The sequence below is a fragment of the Pseudoliparis swirei genome, chromosome 8 (genome assembly GCF_029220125.1).
Source record: "Pseudoliparis swirei isolate HS2019 ecotype Mariana Trench chromosome 8, NWPU_hadal_v1, whole genome shotgun sequence".
Lineage (NCBI taxonomy): Eukaryota > Metazoa > Chordata > Actinopteri > Perciformes > Liparidae > Pseudoliparis > Pseudoliparis swirei.
In genome coordinates this window covers 12,164-32,472 of record NC_079395.1, presented here as the reverse complement: position 1 = coordinate 32,472, position 20,309 = coordinate 12,164, and the positions used below count along the sequence as shown (strand labels likewise).

Here is a 20,309-nt window from a genome sequence, read left to right as displayed (position 1 = left end):
CAGAATAGGATCTATAACGATACTCAGGGTCCGATATTTACCCAGAGCGTGAAGTCAAGACTCCGGGGAGAAAGCATGAGTTAGTAGCGTGTGATTGAGAGATGAAAATTCATCTTAAGGAGAGAAAAAAAGAGGGATGGGTGCTCAGTGCATCCTAAAAGCGTCCCGGCAGCTATAAGCCTATAGCAGCATATCAAGAAACTGGACCAGGTGACGAACCTGATTCAAGCCCTAACTATAAGCTCTGTCAGGAAGGTCTTAAGTCTACTCTTAAATGAGGTGACTGTGTCTGCCTCCCCGGACTAGAGAGTGGAAGCTGGTTCCATAAAAGAGGAGCTTGATAACTAAAGGCTCCTGACTCCCATTCTACTTTTTAGACTCTGGGAACTACAAGTAGTCCGCATTTTAGTGAGCACACAGCTCTCTAGTGAGGCAATATCAGGTACTACAAGCTCCTTAAGATATGATGGTGCATCACAAATCAAGGCTGTGAGTTAAGAAGAATTTTAAAGTGATTCTTGATTTACTGGGAGCCAGTGCAGAGCGGATGGTGGAGATGATGTGATCTCTTTTCTTAGTTTTAGTGAGTCTGATGCAGCATTCTGGATCCTTCTGGAGGACATAAGAGACTTATTAGAGCAGCCTGATAATAGAGTTGCAGTAATCAGTCTAAAGGAAATGCTTGAGCAGCATTGAACAATTTATATACATAACATATTTATTATATAACCACATATATATATATATATTTATAAACACTATATAAACACTATATATATATATATATGCATATATATATATAAATGTATGTTTTATTTTGACACAATATATATACAATTATATGTGTATTATTTTTATTTTGATCTGTGTTTGTGGATATATATATATATATATACTCTCTCTAGTATATATACTATATGTCCACACACAATTAAAATAAAATAATTATATTTAAAGGATAATGAAAAGAAAAGTTTTGTCATATTTTGTTTAACTCTAAAAGTATTTACAGTGAATAATTGGAATAAATATGAGCAAAAACAGCTGATGAAGTCATCAAGTCAACTGCTGTTTCAATTGCTTTCTAGCCGTCCTCCCATCTGCCCAGACTCAAAAGAACACAAGTCTGTACTCAGTGTACTTGGGAATTGTGAAAACGGCTGTGCTTTTCAGCACACATATGGGGTGAGTGAGAAGGAGAGGCGGACAAGTTGATAAAGAGACTTTAAAGAAAGGAGACATAAGTAGCATTAGCATCAGTAAAGTGACGGTCCAAGAGCATTAACTGGTAACACGTCAACCGTGTGGCAAAATAAATTGGGACAGAAGGAGACATTTATATGTTATTGAAAAGGTGTTTAAGGCAACCAGGGTGTGAAAAACAGTGCTGACAAAGGCTGCGATTGGGCCATATGGCACTCAACATGACACTGAAAATGATTGAAACAGACAGAACTGTGTGAAGGATGTGGAGAAGAGAGGTCAGTGGAGCATGCGGTGAGTGAAGTGTAAGGTGCATGAGACTCAGAGAGAGAGGTGATAGGAAGAAACTAAAGGGTGGGGGTGCGTGGTGGACACTGAAGGGAATACTGAGCATGGGTGGGAGCACAGATTAGAGAGTACTGTTCAAGTTCTTAAAGACACAGGGAGTTGTGGGGTATAATTGAAATGTAGGGATGAGGTTCATTCATTTCTATTTCGTTTTTATTTTTATTTTGTTTTGAGGTAATCTGATGACGATTAATACTCCAGAGGGTGGCGGTAATGCACCAATTATATGGTTGTAACCATAGTTAAATAAGAAGAAGAAGAAGAAAGAAGAAGAAGAAGAAGAAAGAAGAAGAAGAAAGAAGAAGAAGAAGAAGAAGAAGAGGGATAAAGTGCTTGATATTTCGAGTTCGCAAAGAAAGGCAGTAGAGTGGCGGTAATGCCAGTTTGGATGCCAGCCGCCTAAAAACAGAAAGAAGAAGAAGAAGAAGTAGAAGAAGCAGAAAGAAGAAGAAGAAGAAAAGAAAGAAGAAGAAAGAAAGAAGAAGTAGTAGTGTATGCATGCGCATGCGCCCACAACACTCATTTCAAACTCGAACCAGGGGTTGCTACACAGAGGAAGAAGTTCATGACGAGGACACCAACTCTGTTGTGAGTACCTTATAGAGAGAACTTTCTTTATGTCCTCTCTGTGAGTATCGTATGGAAGCAGATCTCTTTATGTTCCTCTGTGATATCGTATAAACGAATCTCTATATTCTCTCTGTAGTGTCTGATGAAACAGCCTCTCTTTATATTTCTCTCCGGTGCAGTATGTAGTTTTGAGTGCTTTTAGTACTGTTGCATGAGCAGATGTGCTTACCGTAAGGAGTGGCCTCCGAAGTTGCCTCTCAGGACCCCTTACTCGACTATTAAAATGCACATTCCGTCAACTTAGCCTCTTTGTCACGTTCTTTTGATGTAACATAATGTTTGAAAGACTAAACACGGATGACTTTGCTGTAAAATGCCATACACCTGTTCCGGGAGGCTGTAGTTGACATAGGACACGGGCGAGGACAAAGTAGGTGACTCTGCTGATGCCTGTTCAATATACTACTAACTTCAATAAATACTTGACAAAATGCTCTTGTTGTCAGTCTGATATTTATATACGTCGTTATCTGACGTCCAGTCGATGTGAGACAGTTTACTCTTCGCTGATGTGTAATGAAGCATATGTAGCCCGTTGTTTGTCAGCTCATACCGCTGTCGGCTGGAAACTGTGATCGACTCAGATTTAATTGTGATACAACAACACTGAGTGCTGTCTCCACATCTCTTATGTTTTATATTCTGAACCTGGTCCCATATGTCCTCGTAACTATACTCTACCTGTACATACTCACTGGTCAGATTAAAACATTACCGTACCTGTTGTTACGATAAGGACACATTTGAATAACTACACACAGGAGTGAGCGTGTCTTTAGACACATGACGGGGGCAACACTCCAGCCTTCATTCAGTTTCGACAGCATGTAGAAACGTTTTACCTTCGCGTCCATATCACTTGTTATTTAGCGATAAGAACAAAAATGGATAAAGATTAACGCCAAGAATCAGACCGCAGTCATCTGCGACCACATGGCCTCCTCAGTGGCATCCCAACTACCACTGAGCTATGAAGAGATGCAAGGATTTTGATTCATCAGTTTACGTTTTAGATTATTGATAAATCACTATTAATGATAATCAGGAACTGCGTTTCCTATGGTGCATCAACTTTAATGCACAAAGCGGCTGTTGCCTATACGATACATGTTGAGTTAGATGGTCTATGATGTGAAAGAGCTGATCGGTTGTTAGATATTATATAAATATTAATGTCTTCAAAGTTTACTATATTACTTACCTAATTTGCTCAGTCAGTTTTGTTGTTGTAAAGTACATTGTATTAAAGCGGTGTCGAATTGAAATACCATATAGCTCAATAAAGTTCTGAAGCAATAATTAAACAGGTCACTACGGAAGCGACTCGATTGCTGAAATCCATGATTTTATTATTTTTTTTATTGTCGTTTAGATGTTTTTGCTCATGATTAACAAGTGATGGTGATCATGAAGATTGAGCATTTAATGCTGGTCAATCTAAATGAGGGCTCTAGACACTTTCTCCCCGTCATCGTCTGGGTGCGGCTCACTGGGCGGTTATTCAGTGTCGCCGCCGTGACGACAGGCTGATCGTGTCTGGACCGGCCAATGCTGCAGGTGGTGCGAGATATGTGGTCGTGAATATAAGGCATGAAGAGATGAGACGGCACTCGGTATTGTATCGTTAATGAAGTCGATCCTGTTCCCAGCGACAGCGATGGCCCGGCAAGTGGCTGGCGGGCCGTACACACTGTATGAAAGCAAACTGATGCTCACATCGGCTGGACGTCGAGTGCTGACGTGCGCAAATAACCGAACTGTTTCTTCAGGCATTTATCAATATTGAAGTTAGTATTATTGACAGGCATCGGCAGAATCTGCTGTCCTGTCCTCTGGCGTCTCTTCTGGCACCTCCTGGTGGCTGGCGTCGTGTCGCGCTGACGCGTTACATCAACGTGACAAAACCAGCGACAGTACATTTCTGGTGTCGGGCAAATCTGGTATTTCGAACCTCTTTATCTGCCTCATCCTGTCGTCAATTAATCAAATGATTATCACCACGGATGGATGGTGTCTGGTGATGTGTGACAATAGCGTTAGCTCAGCGCGACCTGAGCTGCTAGCTCACTCAGTTAGCTCAACCTAAGGTGGCGTCAGAGGTGAGTTAATAATTAGTTGGCATGTCATTTATATTCTGACGTAATTTGTCTTCTCGATATAGTTTTTAAAGGAAATTTAACCCTCGATCTTGATTATTCATGAAATGTAATGCAAAATGTTGTTCATACTCTTCATGATTAGAATACATTTGCAGTTGATTGAATTATGGGTGGTTGTATCTAAATTCATAACATCTGTTGTTGTCCTCTGGTGGGAATAAGTGGCTGCCTTTCTGGCTCAAAATGTGTTTTGATGTTTCTTAACAACAAGCAGGTGTCGTTGGGCATTTCCCATGTTAGACACCAGAGCAGCTCCATCCAAATGTCATTGACAGAACATTGTTGTCCAGCCGAGAACAGCAACATGGTAAATTGAAAGGCATTAACCCAACAATGTCCTGCCTCCATGGCAATGCCAATAAGTGATAAAAGACAACCAACCAGTATGAATGCATTGGCTGGGAATCGAACCCAGGTCAACTGCTTGGAAGGCAGCTATGCTAACCACTATACCACCAATGCCCACAAACTGCCTCCCATAATGACATTCAAATGAGTTAAAGCAAACGAGTTATCGAATATGATTGAGAATTGACACATGTGCCTTCAAGCATAACCAATTTTACCTCTTGGTTCCATGGTGTAATGGTCAGCACTCTGGACTCTGAATCCAGTGATCCGAGTTCAAGTCTCGGTGGAACCTTATCGCTTAATATAAGCAAAGGGTGAACAACATTATTAAACATACTCATGTTACACATTTTGTGTGAAATGAATGCAAGTCAGACATTGCAAGTAGCCAAAACATGTTCATATAACAAACATTTGTTTGTGTCACCAAATGTCATTGACAGAACATTGTTGTCCAGCCGAGAACAGCAACATGGTAAATTGAAAGGCATTAACCCAACAATGTCCTGCCTCCATGGCAATGCCAATAAGTGATAAACAACCAACCAGTATGAATGCATTGGCTGGGAATCGAACCCAGGTCAACTGCTTGGAAGGCAGCTATGCTAACCACTATACCACCAATGCCCACAAACTACCTCCCATAATGACATTCAAATGAGTTAAAGCAAACGAGTTATCGAATATGATTGAGAATTGACACATGTGCCTTCAAGCATAACCAATTTTACTCATCTCTTGGTTCCATGGTGTAATGGTCAGCACTCTGGACTCTGAATCCAGTGATCCGAGTTCAAGTCTCGGTGGAACCTTATCGCTTAATATAAGCAAAGGGTGAACAACATTATTAAACATACTCATGTTACACATTTTGTGTGAAATGAATGCAAGTCAGACATTGCAAGTAGCCAAAACATGTTCATATAACAAACATTTGTTTGTGTCACCAAATGTCATTGACAGAACATTGTTGTCCAGCCGAGAACAGCAACATGGTAAATTGAAAGGCATTAACCCAACAATGTCCTGCCTCCATGGCAATGCCAATAAGTGATAAACAACCAACCAGTATGAATGCATTGGCTGGGAATCGAACCCAGGTCAACTGCTTGGAAGGCAGCTATGCTAACCACTATACCACCAATGCCCACAAACTGCCTCCCATAATGACATTCAAATGAGTTAAAGCAAACGAGTTATCGAATATGATTGAGAATTGACACATGTGCCTTCAAGCATAACCAATTTTACTCGTCTCTTGGTTCCATGGTGTAATGGTCAGCACTCTGGACTCTGAATCCAGTGATCCGAGTTCAAGTCTCGGTGGAACCTTATCGCTTAATATAAGCAAAGGGTCAACAACATTATTAAACATACTCATGTTATACATTTTGTGTGAAATGAATGGAAGTCAGACATTGCAAGTAGCCAAAACATGTTCATATAACAAACATTTGTTTGTGTCACCAAATGTCATTGACAGAACATTGTTGTCCAGCCGAGAACAGCAACATGGTAAATTGAAAGGCATTAACCCAACAATGTCCTGCCTCCATGGCAATGCCAATAAGTGATAAAAGACAACCAACCAGTATGAATGCATTGGCTGGGAATCGAACCCAGGTCAACTGCTTGGAAGGCAGCTATGCTAACCACTATACCACCAATGCCCACAAACTGCCTCCCATAATGACATTCAAATGAGTTAAAGCAAACGAGTTATCGAATATGATTGAGAATTGACACATGTGCCTTCAAGCATAACCAATTTTACTCGTCTCTTGGTTCCATGGTGTAATGGTCAGCACTCTGGACTCTGAATCCAGTGATCCGAGTTCAAGTCTCGGTGGAACCTTATCGCTTAATATAAGCAAAGGGTGAACAACATTATTAAACATACTCATGTTACACATTTTGTGTGAAATGAATGCAAGTCAGACATTGCAAGTAGCCAAAACATGTTCATATAACAAACATTTGTTTGTGTCACCAAATGTCATTGACAGAACATTGTTGTCCAGCCGAGAACAGCAACATGGTAAATTGAAAGGCATTAACCCAACAATGTCCTGCCTCCATGGCAATGCCAATAAGTGATAACCAACCAGTATGAATGCATTGGCTGGGAATCGAACCCAGGTCAACTGCTTGGAAGGCAGCTATGCTAACCACTATACCACCAATGCCCACAAACTGCCTCCCATAATGACATTCAAATGAGTTAAAGCAAACGAGTTATCGAATATGATTGAGAATTGACACATGTGCCTTCAAGCATAACCAATTTTACTCATCTCTTGGTTCCATGGTGTAATGGTCAGCACTCTGGACTCTGAATCCAGTGATCCGAGTTCAAGTCTCGGTGGAACCTTATCGCTTAATATAAGCAAAGGGTGAACAACATTATTAAACATACTCATGTTACACATTTTGTGTGAAATGAATGCAAGTCAGACATTGCAAGTAGCCAAACATTTTTCATATAACAAACATTTGTTTGTGTCACCAAATGTCATTGACAGAACATTGTTGTCCAGCCGAGAACAGCAACATGGTAAATTGAAAGGCATTAACCCAACAATGTCCTGCCTCCATGGCAATGCCAATAAGTGATAAATGACAAGCAACCAGTATGAATGCATTGGCTGGGAATCGAACCCAGGTCAACTGCTTGGAAGGCAGCTATGCTAACCACTATACCACCAATGCCCACAAACTACCTCCCATAATGACATTCAAATGAGTTAAAGCAAACGAGTTATCGAATATGATTGAGAATTGACACATGTGCCTTCAAGCATAACCAATTTTACTCGTCTCTTGGTTCCATGGTGTAATGGTCAGCACTCTGGACTCTGAATCCAGTGATCCGAGTTCAAGTCTCGGTGGAACCTTATCGCTTAATATAAGCAAAGGGTGAACAACATTATTAAACATACTCATGTTACACATTTTGTGTGAAATGAATGCAAGTCAGACATTGCAAGTAGCCAAAACATGTTCATATAACAAACATTTGTTTGTGTCACCAAATGTCATTGACAGAACATTGTTGTCCAGCCGAGAACAGCAACATGGTAAATTGAAAGGCATTAACCCAACAATGTCCTGCCTCCATGGCAATGCCAATAAGTGATAACCAACCAACAGTATGAATGCATTGGCTGGGAATCGAACCCAGGTCAACTGCTTGGAAGGCAGCTATGCTAACCACTATACCACCAATGCCCACAAACTGCCTCCCATAATGACATTCAAATGAGTTAAAGCAAACAAGTTATCGAATATGATTGAGAATTGACACATGTGCCTTCAAGCATAACCAAATTACACTCATCTCTTGGTTCCATGGTGTAATGGTCAGCACTCTGGACTCTGAATCCAGTGATCCGAGTTCAAGTCTCGGTGGAACCTTATCGCTTAATATAAGCAAAGGGTGAACAACATTATTAAACATACTCATGTTACACATTTTGTGTGAAATGAATGCAAGTCAGACATTGCAAGTAGCCAAACATTTTTCATATAACAAACATTTGTTTGTGTCACCAAATGTCATTGACAGAACATTGTTGTCCAGCCGAGAACAGCAACATGGTAAATTGAAAGGCATTAACCCAACAATGTCCTGCCTCCATGGCAATGCCAATAAGTGATAAATGACAAGCAACCAGTATGAATGCATTGGCTGGGAATCGAACCCAGGTCAACTGCTTGGAAGGCAGCTATGCTAACCACTATACCACCAATGCCCACAAACTGCCTCCCATAATGACATTCAAATGAGTTAAAGCAAACGAGTTATCGAATATGATTGAGAATTGACACATGTGCCTTCAAGCATAACCAATTTTACTCGTCTCTTGGTTCCATGGTGTAATGGTCAGCACTCTGGACTCTGAATCCAGTGATCCGAGTTCAAGTCTCGGTGGAACCTTATCGCTTAATATAAGCAAAGGGTGAACAACATTATTAAACATACTCATGTTATACATTTTGTGTGAAATGAATGCAAGTCAGACATTGCAAGTAGCCAAAACATGTTCATATAACAAACATTTGTTTGTGTCACCAAATGTCATTGACAGAACATTGTTGTCCAGCCGAGAACAGCAACATGGTAAATTGAAAGGCATTAACCCAACAATGTCCTGCCTCCATGGCAATGCCAATAAGTGATAAATGACAAGCAACCAGTATGAATGCATTGGCTGGGAATCGAACCCAGGTCAACTGCTTGGAAGGCAGCTATGCTAACCACTATACCACCAATGCCCACAAACTACCTCCCATAATGACATTCAAATGAGTTAAAGCAAACGAGTTATCGAATATGATTGAGAATTGACACATGTGCCTTCAAGCATAACCAATTTTACTCGTCTCTTGGTTCCATGGTGTAATGGTCAGCACTCTGGACTCTGAATCCAGTGATCCGAGTTCAAGTCTCGGTGGAACCTTATCGCTTAATATAAGCAAAGGGTGAACAACATTATTAAACATACTCATGTTACACATTTTGTGTGAAATGAATGCAAGTCAGACATTGCAAGTAGCCAAAACATGTTCATATAACAAACATTTGTTTGTGTCACCAAATGTCATTGACAGAACATTGTTGTCCAGCCGAGAACAGCAACATGGTAAATTGAAAGGCATTAACCCAACAATGTCCTGCCTCCATGGCAATGCCAATAAGTGATAAATGACAAGCAACCAGTATGAATGCATTGGCTGGGAATCGAACCCAGGTCAACTGCTTGGAAGGCAGCTATGCTAACCACTATACCACCAATGCCCACAAACTGCCTCCCATAATGACATTCAAATGAGTTAAAGCAAACGAGTTATCGAATATGATTGAGAATTGACACATGTGCCTTCAAGCATAACCAATTATACTCATCTCTTGGTTCCATGGTGTAATGGTCAGCACTCTGGACTCTGAATCCAGTGATCCGAGTTCAAGTCTCGGTGGAACCTTATCGCTTAATATAAGCAAAGGGTGAACAACATTATTAAACATACTCATGTTACATTTTGTGTGAAATGAATGCAAGTCAGACATTGCAAGTAGCCAAACATTTTTCATATAACAAACATTTGTTTGTGTCACCAAAAGTCATTGACGGAACATTGTTGTCCAGCCGAGCACAGCAACATGGTGACCTGAAAGGCATTAACCCAACAATGTCCTGCCTCCATGGCAATGCCAATAAGTGATAAGCAACCAGTATGAATGCATTGGCTGGGAATCGAACCCAGGTCAACTGCTTGGAAGGCAGCTATGCTAACCACTATACCACCAATGCCCACAAACTGCCTCCCATAATGACATTCAAATGAGTTAAAGCAAACGAGTTATCGAATATGATTGAGAATTGACACATGTGCCTTCAAGCATAACCAATTTTACTCATCTCTTGGTTCCATGGTGTAATGGTCAGCACTCTGGACTCTGAATCCAGTGATCCGAGTTCAAGTCTCGGTGGAACCTTATCGCTTAATATAAGCAAAGGGTGAACAACATTATTAAACATACTCATGTTACACATTTTGTGTGAAATGAATGCAAGTCAGACATTGCAAGTAGCCAAAACATGTTCATATAACAAACATTTGTTTGTGTCACCAAAAGTCATTGACAGAACATTGTTGTCCAGCCGAGAACAGCAACATGGTAAATTGAAAGGCATTAACCCAACAATGTCCTGCCTCCATGGCAATGCCAATAAGTGATAAATGACAAGCAACCAGTATGAATGCATTGGCTGGGAATCGAACCCAGGTCAACTGCTTGGAAGGCAGCTATGCTAACCACTATACCACCAATGCCCACAAACTGCCTCCCATAATGACATTCAAATGAGTTAAAGCAAACGAGTTATCGAATATGATTGAGAATTGACACATGTGCCTTCAAGCATAACCAATTTTACTCGTGTCTTGGTTCCATGGTGTAATGGTCAGCACTCTGGACTCTGAATCCAGTGATCCGAGTTCAAGTCTCGGTGGAACCTTATCGCTTAATATAAGCAAAGGGTGAACAACATTATTAAACATACTCATGTTACACATTTTGTGTGAAATGAATGCAAGTCAGACATTGCAAGTAGCCAAACATTTTTCATATAACAAACATTTGTTTGTGTCACCAAAAGTCATTGACGGAACATTGTTGTCCAGCCGAGCACAGCAACATGGTGACCTGAAAGGCATTAACCCAACAATGTCCTGCCTCCATGGCAATGCCAATAAGTGATAAATGACAAGCAACCAGTATGAATGCATTGGCTGGGAATCGAACCCAGGTCAACTGCTTGGAAGGCAGCTATGCTAACCACTATACCACCAATGCCCACAAACTGCCTCCCATAATGACATTCAAATGAGTTAAAGCAAACGAGTTATCGAATATGATTGAGAATTGATACATGTGCCTTCAAGCATAACCAAATTATACTCGTCTCTTGGTTCCATGGTGTAATGGTCAGCACTCTGGACTCTGAATCCAGTGATCCGAGTTCAAGTCTCGGTGGAACCTTATCGCTTAATATAAGCAAAGGGTGAACAACATTATTAAACATACTCATGTTACACATTTTGTGTGAAATGAATGCAAGTCAGACATTGCAAGTAGCCAAAACATGTTCATATAACAAACATTTGTTTGTGTCACCAAATGTCATTGACAGAACATTGTTGTCCAGCCGAGAACAGCAACATGGTAAATTGAAAGGCATTAACCCAACAATGTCCTGCCTCCATGGCAATGCCAATAAGTGATAAATGCAGTATGAATGCATTGGCTGGGAATCGAACCCAGGTCAACTGCTTGGAAGGCAGCTATGCTAACCACTATACCACCAATGCCCACAAACTGCCTCCCATAATGACATTCAAATGAGTTAAAGCAAACGAGTTATCGAATATGATTGAGAATTGACACATGTGCCTTCAAGCATAACCAATTATACTCGTCTCTTGGTTCCATGGTGTAATGGTCAGCACTCTGGACTCTGAATCCAGTGATCCGAGTTCAAGTCTCGGTGGAACCTTATCGCTTCATAAAAGGAAAGGGTAAACAACATTTTTAAACATACTCATGTTACACATTTTGTGTGAAATGAATGCAAGTCAGACATTGCAAGTAGCCAAACATTTTTCATATAACAAACATTTGTTTGTGTCACCAAAAGTCATTGACGGAACATTGTTGTCCAGCCGAGCACAGCAACATGGTGACCTGAAAGGCATTAACCCAACAATGTCCTGCCTCCATGGCAATGCCAATAAGTGATAAATGACAAGCAACCAGTATGAATGCATTGGCTGGGAATCGAACCCAGGTCAACTGCTTGGAAGGCAGCTATGCTAACCACTATACCACCAATGCCCACGAACTGCCTCCCATAATGACATTCAAATGAGTTAAAGCAAACGAGTTATCGAATATGATTGAGAATTGACACATGTGCCTTCAAGCATAACCAATTTTACTCGTCTCTTGGTTCCATGGTGTAATGGTCAGCACTCTGGACTCTGAATCCAGTGATCCGAGTTCAAGTCTCGGTGGAACCTTATCGCTTAATATAAGCAAAGGGTGAACAACATTATTAAACATACTCATGTTACACATTTTGTGTGAAATGAATGCAAGTCAGACATTGCAAGTAGCCAAAACATGTTCATATAACAAACATTTGTTTGTGTCACCAAATGTCATTGACAGAACATTGTTGTCCAGCCGAGCACAGCAACATGGTGACCTGAAAGGCATTAACCCAACAATGTCCTGCCTCCATGGCAATGCCAATAAGTGATAAAAGACAACCAACCAGTATGAATGCATTGGCTGGGAATCGAACCCAGGTCAACTGCTTGGAAGGCAGCTATGCTAACCACTATACCACCAATGCCCACAAACTGCCTCCCATAATGACATTCAAATGAGTTAAAGCAAACAAGTTATCGAATATGATTGAGAATTGACACATGTGCCTTCAAGCATAACCAAATTACAGTCATCTCTTGGTTCCATGGTGTAATGGTCAGCACTCTGGACTCTGAATCCAGTGATCCGAGTTCAAGTCTCGGTGGAACCTTATCGCTTATTATAAGCAAAGGGTGAACAACATTTTTAAACATACTAATGTTACATTTTGTGTGAAATGAATGCAAGTCAGACATTGCAAGTAGCCAAACATTTTTCATATAACAAACATTTGTTTGTGTCACCAAAAGTCATTGACGGAACATTGTTGTCCAGCCGAGCACAGCAACATGGTGACCTGAAAGGCATTAACCCAACAATGTCCTGCCTCCATGGCAATGCCAATAAGTGATAAATGACAAGCAACCAGTATGAATGCATTGGCTGGGAATCGAACCCAGGTCAACTGCTTGGAAGGCAGCTATGCTAACCACTATACCACCAATGCCCACAAACTGCCTCCCATAATGACATTCAAATGAGTTAAAGCAAACGAGTTATCGAATATGATTGAGAATTGACACATGTGCCTTCAAGCATAACCAATTTTACTCGTCTCTTGGTTCCATGGTGTAATGGTCAGCACTCTGGACTCTGAATCCAGTGATCCGAGTTCAAGTCTCGGTGGAACCTTATCGCTTAATATAAGCAAAGGGTGAACAACATTATTAAACATACTCATGTTACACATTTTGTGTGAAATGAATGCAAGTCAGACATTGCAAGTAGCCAAAACATGTTCATATAACAAACATTTGTTTGTGTCACCAAATGTCATTGACGGAACACTGTTGTCCAGCCGAGCACAGCAACATGGTGACCTGAAAGGCATTAACCCGACAATGTCCTGCCTCCATGGCAATGCCAATAAGTGATAAAGGACAACCAACCAGTATGAATGCATTGGCTGGGAATCGAACCCAGGTCAACTGCTTGGAAGGCAGCTATGCTAACCACTATACCACCAATGCCCACAAACTGCCTCCCATTATGACATTCAAATGAGTTAAAGCAAACGAGTTATCGAATATGATTGAGAATTGAGACATGTGCCTTCAAGCATAACCAATTTTACTCATGTCTTGGTTCCATGATGTAATGGTCTGCACTCTAGACTCTGAATCCAGTGATCCGAGTTCAAGTCTCGGTGGAACATTATCGTAATATAAGCAAAGGGTGAACAACATTATTAAACATACTCATGTTACACATTTTGTGTGAAATGAATGCAAGTCAGACATTGCAAGTAGCCAAACATTTTTCATATAACAAACATTTGTTTGTGTCACCAAAAGTCATTGACGGAACATTGTTGTCCAGCCGAGCACAGCAACATGGTGACCTGAAAGGCATTAACCCAACAATGTCCTGCCTCCATGGCAATGCCAATAAGTGATAAATGACAAGCAACCAGTATGAATGCATTGGCTGGGAATCAAACCCAGGTCAACTGCTTGGAAGGCAGCTATGCTAACCACTATACCACCAATGCCCACAAACTGCCTCCCATTATGACATTCAAATGAGTTAAAGCAAACGAGTTATCGAATATGATTGAGAATTGAGACATGTGCCTTCAAGCATAACCAATTTTACTCGTGTCTTGGTTCCATGGTGTAATGGTCAGCACTCTGGACTCTGAATCCAGTGATCCGAGTTCAAGTCTCGGTGGTACCTTATCGCTTAATGTAAGCAAAGGGTGAACAACATTTTTAAACATCCTCATGTTACACATTTTGTGTGAAATGAATGCAAGTCAGACATTGCAAGGAGCTAACAAATTTTCATGGAACAAACATTTGTTTGTGTCACCAAAAGTCATTGACAGAACATGTTTGTCCAGCCGAGCACAGCAACATGGTAACCTGAAAGGTATTAACCCAACAATGTCCTGCCTCCATGGCAATGCCAATAAGTGAAAAATGACAAGCAACCAGTATGAATGCATTGGCTGGGAATTGAACCCAGGTCAACTGCTTGGAAGGCAGCTACGCTAACCACTATACCACCAATGCCCATAAACTGCCTTCCATAATGACAATCAAATGAGTTTAAGCAAACGAGTTATCGAATATGATTGAGAATTAACACATGTGCCTTCAAGCATAACCAATTATACTCGTGTCTTGGTTCCATGGTGTAATGGTCAGCACTCTGGACTCTGAATCCAGTGATCCGAGTTCAAGTCTCGGTGGAACCTTATCGCTTCATAAAAGGAAAGGGTAAACAACATTTTTAAACATACTCATGTTACACATTTTGTGTGAAATGAATGCAAGTCAGACATTGCAAGTAGCTAACACATTTTCATGTAACAAACATTCGTTTGTGTCACCAAAAGTCATTGACAGAACATTGTTGTCCAGCCGAGCACAGCAACATGGTAACCTGAAAGGCATTAACGCAACAATGTCCTGCCTCCATGGCAATGCCAATAAGTGAAAAATGACAAGCAAACAGTATGAATGCATTGGCTGGGAATCAAACCCAGGTCAACTGCTTGGAAGGCAGCTATGCTAACCACTATACCACCATTGCCCAGAAACTTCCTTCCATAATGACAATCAAATGAGTTTAAGCAAACGAGTTATCGAATATGATTGAGAATTGACACATGTGCCTTCAAGCATAACCAATTTTTCTCGTGTCTTGGTTCCATGGTGTAATGGTCAGCACTCTGGACTCTGAATCCAGTGATCCGAGTTCAAGTCTCGGTGGTACTTTATCGCTTAATGTAAGCAAAGGGTGAACAACATTTTTAAACATACTAATGTTACACATTTTGTGTGAAATGAATGCAAGTCAGACATTGCAAGGAGCTAACAAATTTTCATGGAACAAACATTTGTTTGTGTCACCAAAAGTCATTGACAGAACATGTTTGTCCAGCCGAGCACAGCAACATGGTAACCTGAAAGGTATTAACCCAACAATGTCCTGCCTCCATGGCAATGCCAATAAGTGAAAAATGACAAGCAAACAGTATGAATGCATTGGCTGGGAATCAAACCCAGGTCAACTGCTTGGAAGGCAGCTATGCTAACCACTATACCACCAATGCCCAGAAACTGGCTTCCATAATGACATTGAAATGAGTTCAAGCAAACGAGTTATCGAATATTCAATTCAATTCAATTCAGTTCATTTGTATAGCCCAATTTCACAAATTACTAATTTGTCTCGGAGTGCTTTACAATCTGTACACATAGACATCCCTGCCCCAAAACCTCACATCGGATCAGGAAAAACTCCCAAATAACCCTTCAGGGGGAAAAAAGGGAAGAAACCTTCAGGAGAGCAACAGAGGAGGATACCTCTCCAGGATGGACAGGTGCAATAGATGTAATGTGTTCAGAAGGACAGATTTAGAGTTAAAATACATTCAATGAATATGACAGAGTGTATGAATAGTTCGTAGTAGGCATATTCCATGATGGAGACCTCCACGATCCATCAGGCAGATAGGATCTATGCCGTCTCATAGGGTCCGATGACCCCATGAGACGTGAAGTCAAAAGGACTCCGGGGAGAAAGCATGCGTTAGTAACGTGTGATTGAGAGATGAAAATTCATCCCTAAGGAGAGAAAAAAAAGACGAGATAGGTGCTCAGTGCATCCTAAAACATCCCCCGGCAGCTATAAGCCTATAGCAGCATATCAAGGGGCTGGACCAGGTGAACCTGATTCAGCCCTAACTATAAGCTCTGTCAAAGAGGAAAGTCTTAAGTCTACTCTTAAATGAGGTGACTGTGTCTGCCTCCCGGACTGAAATTGGAAGCTGGTTCCATAAAAGAGGAGCTTGATAATTAAAGGCTCTGGCTCCCATTCTACTTTTTAAGACTCTAGGAACTACAAGTAGTCCCGCATTTAGTGAGCGCAGCTCTCTAGTGGGGCAATATGGTACTACAAGCTCCTTAAGATATGATGGTGCATCACAAATCAAGGCTTTGTAAGTTAAGAGAAGAATTTTAAAAGTGATTCTTGATTTTACTGGGAGCCAGTGCAGAGCAGTTAGTGCAGGAGTGATGTGATCTCTTTTCTTAGTTTTAGTGAGAATACGAGCTGCAGCATTCTGGATCAACTGGAGGGACATAAGAGACTTATTAGAGCAGCCTGATAATAAGGAGTTGCAGTAATCCAGTCTCGAAGTAACGAACGCGTGAACCAATTTATATACATAACATATTTATTATATATAACCACATATGTATATATATATATTTATAAACACTATATAAACACTATATATATATATATATATATACACATATATATATAAATGTATATGTTTTTATTTTTGACACAATATATATACAATTATATGTGTATAATTATTTTATTTTGATCTGTGTTTGTGGATATATATATATATATATATACAGGTATATATACTGTATATGTCACACACACAATTCAAAATAAAATAATTATATTTAAAGGATAATGAAAAGAAAAGTTTTGTCATATTTTGTTTAACTCTAAAAAAGTATTTACAGTGAATAATTGGAATAAACTCATGAGCAAGAACAGCTGATGAAGTCATCAAGTCAACTGCTGTTCCAATTGCTGAAAGACCGTCCTCCCATCTGCCCAGACTCCAAAAGAACACAAGTCTGTACTCAGTGTACTTGGAATTGTGAAACGGCTGTGCTTTCCAGCACATATGGGGGTGAGTGAGAAGGAGAGGGCGGACAAGTTGACAAAGAGGGCTTTAAAGAAAGGAGACATAGAAATGAGCATTAGCATCAGTAAGGCGACGGTCAAGAGCATTAACTGGTAACACGTCAACCAAATGTGGCAAAATAGGTGGGACAGAGAGAAGAAAGGGAGACATTTATATGTTATTGAAAGGAGTGTTTAAGGCAACCAGGGTGTGAAAAGGAAACAGTGCTGACAAGGCTGCGATTGGGCCATATGGCACTCAACATGACACTGAAAATGATTGGGAAACAGACAGGGCTGTGTGAAGGATGTGGAGAAGAGGAGTCAGTGGAGCATGCGGTGGTGAAGTGTAAGGTGCATGAGACTCAGAGAGAGAGGTGATGAGGAAGAAACTAAAGGAATTGGGGGTGCGTGAGTGGACACTGAAGGGAATACTGAGCATGGGTGGGGGAGCACAGATTAGAGTACTGTTCAAGTTCTTAAAGGACACAGGGGTTTATTATAGGGTATAATTGAAATGTAGGGATGAGGGTTCATTTCATTTTTCTATTTCGTTTTTTATTTTTATTTTGTTTTTGGGGGTAAATAATCTGATGACAGATTAATACTCCAGAGGGTGGCGGTAATGCACCAATTATATGGATGCCAACCGCCGTTAAATAAGAAGAAGAAGAAGAAGAAGAAGAAGAAGAAGAAGAAGAAGAAGAAGAAGAAGAAGAAGAAGAAGAGGGGATAAAGTGCTTGATATTTCGAGTTCGCAAAGAAAGGCAGTAGGTGGCGGTAATGCACCAGTTTGGATGCCAGCCGCCTAAAAACAAGAAGAAGAAGAAGAAGAAGAAGAAGAAGAAGAAGAAGAAGAAGAAGAAGAAGAAGAAGAAGAAGAAGAAGAAGAAGTAGTAGTGTATGCGTATGCGCATGCGCCCTGGCACTCATTTCAAACTCGAACCGGGAACGCTGCACAGAGGAAGAAGTTCGTGACGGGGACACCGCTCTGTGTGAGTACCTTATGAAGGAGCTTTCTTTATGTCCTCTCTGTGTGAGTATCGTATGAAGCAGATCTCTTTATGTTCACTCTGTGAGTATCGTATGAAGCAGATCTCTTTATGTTCTCTCTGTGAGTATCTGATGAAACAGCTCTCTTTATGTTCTCTCCGGTGTGCGGTATTAACTGGTTTTTTAATTAACTGGTTTTGGTACGCGTGCATGAGGCAGATGTGCCGTAGGAGTGGCCTCGAGTTGCCTCTCAGGACCCGCCTCGACTAACTAGGAAATGCACATTCCCGTCGCTTAGCCTCTTTGTCACGTTCTTTTGATGTAACGCTAATGTTTGAAAGACTAAACACGGATGACTTTGCTGTAAAATGCCATACCTGTTCGGGAGGCTGTAGTTGAGACGCCGAGGACACGGAGCGAGGACAAAGTAGGTGACTCTGCTGATGCCTGTTCAATATACTACTAACTTCAATAAATACTTGACAAAATGCTCTTGTTGTCAGTCTGATATTTATGTTATACGTCGTTATCTGACGTCCAGTCGATGTGAGACCAGTTTACTCTTCATACAGTGTGTAATGAAGCATGTAGCCCGTTGTTTACATCCAGCTCGCCCACCGCTGTCAGCTGGGAAACTGTGATCGACTCAGATTAAATTGTGATACAACAACACTGAGTGCTGTCTCACATCTCTTATGTTTTATATTCTAGACTACGGATCCACATATATCCTCGTAACTATACTCTACCCTGTGCAGCACTCACTGGTCCAGATTAAACATTACTGTTACCTGTTGTTACGATAAGGACACACATTGAATAACTACACACAGGAGTGAGCGTGTCTTTAGACACATGACGGGGGAGCAGCTTGCTCCAGCCTTCATTTAGGATTTCGACGGCATTAACGAAACGTTTTCCACCTTCATGACGATCATATCACTTGTTGACTGGCGATAAAAAAAATTAAAAAATGGATAAAGATTAACGCCAAGAATCGAACCCGCGATCATCTGCGACCACATGGCCTCCTCAGTGGCATCCCAACTACCACTGAGCTATAGAGGAATGTGGGTTGATTACAGTCAGTTTACGTTTTAGATTAATAGATAAATCACTGATAGTGATAATCAGGAACTGCGTTTCCTATGGTCGCATCAACTTTAATGCACAAAGCGGCTGTTGCCTATGCAATCACGTATTTGAGTTAGATGGGTCTATGATGTAAGAAGAAAAGGCAGTCGGTGTTAGAATATATTATATAAATATTAATGTCTTCCAAAGTTACTATATTACTTACCTAATTTGCTCAGTCAGTTTTTGTTATTGTAAAGTACATTGTAATGTAAAGCGGGTAATCGGGTGAAATACCATATAGCTCAATGGTAATTCACAAGCAATGAACAAAACAGCAGGTGCACAAGACGGCTGTTCGATTCTTTGAGAAATCCATGATTTTATTATTTTTTTATTGTCGTTTTAGATATTTTTTTATCGCCAGTTAACAAGTGATATGATCGTCATGAAGGTGGAAAACGTTTCGTTAATGCCGTCGAAATCCTAAATGAAGGCTGGAGCAAGCTGCTCCCCCGTCATGTGTCTAAAGACACGCTCACTCGTGTGTGTAGTTATTCAATGTGTGTCCTTATCGTAACAACAGGTAACAGTCATGTTTAATCTGGACCAGTGAGTGCTGCACAGGGTAGAGTATGAATTACGAGGATATATGTGGATCCGTAGTCTCGAATATAAAACATAAGAGATGTGAGACAGCACTCAGTGTTGTTGTATCACAATTTAATCTGAGTCGATCACAGTTTCCCAGCTGACAGCGGTGGGCGAGCTGGGTGTAAACAACGGGCTACATGCTTCATTACACACTGTATGAAGAGTAAACTGGTCTCACATCGACTGGACGTCAGATAACGACGTATAACATAAATATCAGACTGACAACAAGAGCATTTTGT

At 40.8% G+C, this 20,309-nt stretch overlaps 20 non-coding genes across 20 annotated transcripts; 18 read left to right on the top strand and 2 right to left on the bottom strand.

The window, feature by feature from the left end:
• Positions 1-4,730: 4,730 nt before the first annotated feature.
• On the bottom strand, positions 4,731-4,802 carry trnag-ucc (transfer RNA glycine (anticodon UCC)). Its single transcript has one exon. It is a non-coding gene; the product is annotated as a tRNA-Gly (tRNA).
• A 109-nt stretch (positions 4,803-4,911) lies between these two features.
• trnaq-cug (transfer RNA glutamine (anticodon CUG)) lies at positions 4,912-4,983 on the top strand. Its single transcript has one exon. It is a non-coding gene; the product is annotated as a tRNA-Gln (tRNA).
• A 448-nt stretch (positions 4,984-5,431) lies between these two features.
• trnaq-cug (transfer RNA glutamine (anticodon CUG)) lies at positions 5,432-5,503 on the top strand. The gene has a single exon. It is a non-coding gene; the product is annotated as a tRNA-Gln (tRNA).
• Positions 5,504-5,951: 448 nt separating this feature from the next.
• Positions 5,952-6,023, top strand: trnaq-cug (transfer RNA glutamine (anticodon CUG)). The gene has a single exon. It is a non-coding gene; the product is annotated as a tRNA-Gln (tRNA).
• A 451-nt stretch (positions 6,024-6,474) lies between these two features.
• On the top strand, positions 6,475-6,546 carry trnaq-cug (transfer RNA glutamine (anticodon CUG)). Its single transcript has one exon. It is a non-coding gene; the product is annotated as a tRNA-Gln (tRNA).
• A 444-nt stretch (positions 6,547-6,990) lies between these two features.
• On the top strand, positions 6,991-7,062 carry trnaq-cug (transfer RNA glutamine (anticodon CUG)). Its single transcript has one exon. It is a non-coding gene; the product is annotated as a tRNA-Gln (tRNA).
• Positions 7,063-7,513: 451 nt separating this feature from the next.
• On the top strand, positions 7,514-7,585 carry trnaq-cug (transfer RNA glutamine (anticodon CUG)). The gene has a single exon. It is a non-coding gene; the product is annotated as a tRNA-Gln (tRNA).
• A 448-nt stretch (positions 7,586-8,033) lies between these two features.
• On the top strand, positions 8,034-8,105 carry trnaq-cug (transfer RNA glutamine (anticodon CUG)). The gene has a single exon. It is a non-coding gene; the product is annotated as a tRNA-Gln (tRNA).
• Positions 8,106-8,556: 451 nt separating this feature from the next.
• trnaq-cug (transfer RNA glutamine (anticodon CUG)) lies at positions 8,557-8,628 on the top strand. Its single transcript has one exon. It is a non-coding gene; the product is annotated as a tRNA-Gln (tRNA).
• Positions 8,629-9,079: 451 nt separating this feature from the next.
• On the top strand, positions 9,080-9,151 carry trnaq-cug (transfer RNA glutamine (anticodon CUG)). Its single transcript has one exon. It is a non-coding gene; the product is annotated as a tRNA-Gln (tRNA).
• A 451-nt stretch (positions 9,152-9,602) lies between these two features.
• On the top strand, positions 9,603-9,674 carry trnaq-cug (transfer RNA glutamine (anticodon CUG)). The gene has a single exon. It is a non-coding gene; the product is annotated as a tRNA-Gln (tRNA).
• Positions 9,675-10,116: 442 nt separating this feature from the next.
• trnaq-cug (transfer RNA glutamine (anticodon CUG)) lies at positions 10,117-10,188 on the top strand. Its single transcript has one exon. It is a non-coding gene; the product is annotated as a tRNA-Gln (tRNA).
• A 451-nt stretch (positions 10,189-10,639) lies between these two features.
• Positions 10,640-10,711, top strand: trnaq-cug (transfer RNA glutamine (anticodon CUG)). The gene has a single exon. It is a non-coding gene; the product is annotated as a tRNA-Gln (tRNA).
• Positions 10,712-11,163: 452 nt separating this feature from the next.
• On the top strand, positions 11,164-11,235 carry trnaq-cug (transfer RNA glutamine (anticodon CUG)). Its single transcript has one exon. It is a non-coding gene; the product is annotated as a tRNA-Gln (tRNA).
• Positions 11,236-11,677: 442 nt separating this feature from the next.
• Positions 11,678-11,749, top strand: trnaq-cug (transfer RNA glutamine (anticodon CUG)). Its single transcript has one exon. It is a non-coding gene; the product is annotated as a tRNA-Gln (tRNA).
• A 451-nt stretch (positions 11,750-12,200) lies between these two features.
• trnaq-cug (transfer RNA glutamine (anticodon CUG)) lies at positions 12,201-12,272 on the top strand. The gene has a single exon. It is a non-coding gene; the product is annotated as a tRNA-Gln (tRNA).
• Positions 12,273-12,724: 452 nt separating this feature from the next.
• On the top strand, positions 12,725-12,796 carry trnaq-cug (transfer RNA glutamine (anticodon CUG)). Its single transcript has one exon. It is a non-coding gene; the product is annotated as a tRNA-Gln (tRNA).
• A 449-nt stretch (positions 12,797-13,245) lies between these two features.
• trnaq-cug (transfer RNA glutamine (anticodon CUG)) lies at positions 13,246-13,317 on the top strand. The gene has a single exon. It is a non-coding gene; the product is annotated as a tRNA-Gln (tRNA).
• Positions 13,318-13,583: 266 nt separating this feature from the next.
• On the bottom strand, positions 13,584-13,655 carry trnag-ucc (transfer RNA glycine (anticodon UCC)). The gene has a single exon. It is a non-coding gene; the product is annotated as a tRNA-Gly (tRNA).
• Positions 13,656-14,812: 1,157 nt separating this feature from the next.
• trnaq-cug (transfer RNA glutamine (anticodon CUG)) lies at positions 14,813-14,884 on the top strand. The gene has a single exon. It is a non-coding gene; the product is annotated as a tRNA-Gln (tRNA).
• The last annotated feature ends 5,425 nt before the right edge of the window (positions 14,885-20,309 follow it).